Source organism: Onthophagus taurus, chromosome 3 (genome assembly GCF_036711975.1).
Source record: "Onthophagus taurus isolate NC chromosome 3, IU_Otau_3.0, whole genome shotgun sequence".
NCBI classification, from domain to species: Eukaryota; Metazoa; Arthropoda; class Insecta; order Coleoptera; family Scarabaeidae; genus Onthophagus; species Onthophagus taurus.
Genome location: NC_091968.1, coordinates 18,175,192 through 18,180,509, shown reverse-complemented (window position 1 = coordinate 18,180,509; position 5,318 = coordinate 18,175,192).

The following is a 5,318-nucleotide window of genomic DNA, read 5'->3' as shown; positions in this document are numbered from 1 at the left end:
ATCCCTTAGGGCAAAAGGGGAAGATACTTTAGGTAATGTAATTACTTCAGCCATTTTCCAGGCATCCGGAAAAACTGATTGATGAACAGCAGCGTTTATTACGTGAGTAATATAAGGAATGAGAAAAGGGGTACACAAGTCAATCATCCAGATTGAGATACCATCAGAACCCACCGCTGCAGTTTTAATGTTATTAATTATTATAGATACTTCATGTTCATCAACAGGCATAAAAGCTTGCATTATCTGCACTCTAGGGTTTACATTATTTTGATAAAATATGGGTAATTCGGGATCAGTCTGGATATAAAGTGAAGAATCACCGTGAACAAAATAATTATTTAAATCGTTTGGAAGAAAAATGTTAGGCACTTTGTTATCGATTTTTTTATTTATATTTAGAAGTTTAATCTTTCTCCAAAGAGCCTTTGGATCTTTACTACGTAAGGCGTAATCATAGTATGCCTTCTTTTCAGCCCGCACCGTTGATGTTACCAGATTGCGATGCAACTTGTATGAAACCCAGTCTTGAGTTAGCTTAGACATTTTGAATTTTTTAAGCGCATCATCTCGAATAGACATTAGTAGTTTAGTATTATCTGTTAGCCAGGGACTGGGAGGCTTTGTAAACCGTCTAGTTTTTAAAGGTGCATGCAAATCCATCAGAGTAAGTAAACAATTATTGAAAAAAGTTATTTTATCATTCACATTTTCTTGATCATATATGTTTCTCCACGGAATTGATTTCAGATCGTTCAAGAATTGTGGATAATTAATGTTTTTCACATCCCTGTATGTACGATAAATTGCAGCAGGCCTACCGATATCAAATGCCAGCTCACACTTTACTAGTTCATGATCAGATATATTAGGTACATTTACAACATCAATACTAGTAAACAGCTTATCATTTGTTGTAAAAACTGGATCGAGTAAAGTTTGCGAATTTATCTTTTTGCAAACACATATGCCATCAGTACAATCACTTTTATGTATCGGGAGGCTCATACAGTTATTATTAGTATTTTTTCTAATGGTAAATTTAATAAAGTTTGTCTTTCCTTCATTCAATGTAAGTTTACTATCCTCCAGCCAACTATTTATCATTTTTAGATCTGCCACCGTCTTATCCTCAACATCAGTCCAGGAAGAACCTTCTACAAATAGAACCGTGTCGTCTGCATACGAAATCGACTGCCCTTTCAGGGATAAAGAAAGCAAGTCATTTATGAACAATATAAACAGAAGCGGACCCAATTGCGGCACACCTACATTCACTGAAACCATTGTACTGTAATCCTGCCCAATCTTAACACATTGCATTCTATCCTGCAAGTAGGATTTCAATAACTTCCAGGGAATACCTCTAACCCCATACATATCCAGCTTCTGTAACAATAAACTATGGTCGACAGTATCGAAGGCTTTAGCCAGATCCAAAAAAACAGCCAAACAAGGTTTGGACTTATCAAAGCTAGATTTAATTTTTGATGTAAGTTCAGCAATAGCATCATTCGTAGATCTACCTTCAACAAAACCAAACTGATTCTTTGACAGAATATTATTTACATTAATAAAACAAGTCAGACGCACTTTTAAAAGTTTTTCTAAGATTTTACTAAAATTGTTTACCAAGGAAATAGGTCTGTAGTTTGACGCAGACTGTGAATCCCCACTCTTAAAAACCGGAACAACAACCGCCGTTTTCAATGCTTTAGGAAAATACCCCTGTTCGAAACATCTATTGAATAAAATAGATAAAGCTGGTGCAATTAAGTGAATAATTTTCTTAATTAGTTTTATAGAGATATTGTCACAACCAGTGGAATTTTTATTTTTCATCTTATTTACAATACTTATGATTTCATGTTGATCAGTTGGGGCGAGGAATAATGAGTTGACGTTACTCTTTATGAATTTAAACGATTGATTAGACACTTTACCACTTTTCTGATTTAATAATTTTCGCGCTACATCTTTAAAATATAGATTAAATTCATTCGCGATATCTAGTTCTTTAGTTAACTGTTCATTGGTGGCTGTCTTTACAGAGGATATTCTCGCCCAATCCTCCACAAAGCTTTTGCGTTATCTTATGTGTAGATCTTTTGTTTGTAGTAGCTTTGGTTTAGAGTGGTGATTAACTTTTTAATTGTCACACAATATTGTTTATATGTATTGTTTAATTGGACATTACCGGGATCCAATTTTGATTGCTTATAAAGAATATCTCTTGTGTTAATAGACCTTACCACACCGTTCGTTATCCAAGGAGTACGCTTATTATTCTTAGATGTAATTTCCCTCTTGACAGTTGCCTTATCCCGCTGATCTTTGATTACGTCACTGATAAATTGTAAGGCATCATCAATGTCAGAAGGGACACTCGCGAAATTTTGTGCAGCAATGTTGTTAATGAATTTATTATAATCCATTATCATTTGTTTTTAACATTGGGAAAGTTTATCTGCAAGAAAACAGGACTATGGTCGGTAATTTTTGAATGAGATACAATCGACAACAAATTCTTGTGTGGTAGAGAAGTTTTTACTAAAATGTGGTCTAAACAACTTTTACTGTTGTTGACCACTCGAGTATAAACATTGATATGGGATTCAAAACCCCCAGAAGCAATCACGTCAAGATAAAGCGTGGGAATTACATGTGAACGCTTATACTTGTGAATATCGATATTAATGTCTCCCATTATAAATTCATGCATTAAATCTCCCATTAAATAATTTTAATAAGTATACACCGTTCAACTGGAGGGAATCTTGAAATATTTTCTGACAGATTTCAAGATATGTTACGTAGCATAGAAGAAGAAATTAGAGATAAAAAAAGTATTTATTGCGGGAGACTTTAATATAAATGTACAAGCCATGGGAAAGTATGAAGTTGTGCAACTGCAAGACATTTCTGAGAGTTTTAATTTACAGTGTATTTTTCGAAACTTCGAGAGCAACATCAACATGTCGTTCTTGTATAGACAATATAATTACTAATTGCAGTAAAGATCAATACTATTCACAAACGACCAATCTTCATCTGTCGGACCATTATGCACAATTATTAGAGCTGTTTGTGCCGAAGTTATTACACGTAGGAACATGAATCATGAAAACACTTACCGTTTTAATATGGAAATATCTCGATACTCCTTTAACGAAAATGATTAGATCTCACCTACTATGCTGTTTTCGAACGTTTTTTACTTTAGTCATTTGATATCCGTCTTTAACAAATGTTGTCCTAAAAGAGAAATTACATTGCAATCTAGTATGCGTTCCAACCAATATTTACCAACAAGAATAAAGGATAGAATAAACACCATAGAAATTTTAAGTATTCTTGTGCAATGTACAAAAACAGACGAGGCATACAGAATTTATAATAAATATAAAAATGAATTACGAAACGAAATAAAACGTGAAAAGCAATTGCAAAACGAAAATGAGATCTACAATGCACCAAAAAGGCAAAAGAAGGTATGGCAATTAATAAATAATGAATTAAAGGTAAACAAGAAAACGAAGAGCAAAATTGAGGTTACACCTGAAGAGTTTAATGAATACATTCAAACAATTGGAAATCAAGTAAATTCGGATTTAGCAAACAACTGTATGAAGACTCTATCAATACAAACCAAGATTATGTCGATAGTAAAGAAATTTGCACCAAAAAGCAATGAGGACATATATGGAATATCTATGGCCTTCTTAAAAAAATCTATATCAAGCTTATGTGTTCATTTAGTGTACATTTTTAACATGTGCCTCAACCATGGAATATTCCCTGAGGAATTAAAAGTCGCTAAAATAGTTCCTGTATATAAAAAGGGGGATATAAGCAAACCAGAAAATTTCAGACCTATCTCGATATTGCCTACAATTTCAAAACTACTAGAATATTAGATTGCAGATAGAATCTAGAATTTCTTTGAGAAAAACAAACTTTTCACTAACTACCAACATGGATACCGCAAAGGTAGATCCGTAAATACTGCATTAGATGATACAATTCAAGATATCTTGAAGGCACTTGTTCAAAGGTAATTTGTGGAACTAGTGAGTGTGGATCTGTCAAGAGCATTCGATAATGTAAACCTAAACATGATCTTTTACTAAACAAGTTGGCGTTTTATGGTGTGCGCGGAATTGCATATGATATCCTAAAGTCCTATCTGCAGTATAGAAAACAAGTTGTGGTAATCGACGGGAGAATGTCACGAGAAGTCGAAGTTCATACTGGGATTATGTATGTATGTATGGATTGGGGAGTGCATGCAAAACCGCACGCCACACTTAGGCCCCATTGGGCCCCTTGTGCATCCTCCCATTACACGCTCTGGTCACATCAACCAGCCTAAGGATTTACCAAAGGCTAGGACAGCTCCTAGAGGTGCATTCCTGATGTCATCGGTGGTTGGCCATTCCTCCCCGAAGGTCCTCATTCTGAGGTCGGTCAAAGAGGGGCAATCACACAAGATGTGTTTAACCGTCTCGTCATCCTGTTCACAGGCTCGACAGAGAGGAGAGTCAGCAAGCTTCATGTTTTGAAGGTGCTTATTTACTTTACAGTGTCTCGTGAGGAGACCTGTGGCAGTGCGAAGGGCACTTTTACCGAGCCCTACGAAAAACTGGGCTGTTGCGGCTGAAGGATATTTTAACAATTCCTTAGCGAGATGACAGCCCGGGGTACGGTCCCACCCGTTTAAAAATTTTTTGTGGGTAATGTGCTTTATTAACTCGATATGAGTGGCTAAGGAGGGGGTAATTATCGGCTCGGGTGCACAGGGCGCTCTACCGGCAGCACGTTTGGCTAGCCTGTCCGCGTGGTTGTTACCCTTGGAGCCGGAATGCCCTTTAATCCACTGGATTCTGACAGAATTGTATTTCGCGGCCTCCTCCAGTGCTTTGTGACAATCCATAACTACTGCAGACGTTATAATAACTCTGCTTAAAGCTAAAAGAGATTGTTTACTGTCTGTAAAAATAGTAAAACGCTTACCCCACCTGTAACATACAGACACGCGAGTCTCTGTATTCTATTAAGCGCAGTGGTGGTGGTAGACTTAGAAGTTCTAGTCCACCATACCACCGCACCGTAAGTTAGCATTGGTCGAACAACGGCGGTGTAGATCCACAGGGCTATCTTGGGAGACAGACCCCAAGTCCTCCCGACAGCCCTCCGGCACTGGCCGAAGGCGACACAAGCTTTATTAACTCTATAGTCTAGATGGGATTTCCACGTTAGCTTACTGTCTATTATTAAGCCCAAGTACTTGACTTCTGTAGACAGTTTAAGTGGAATTT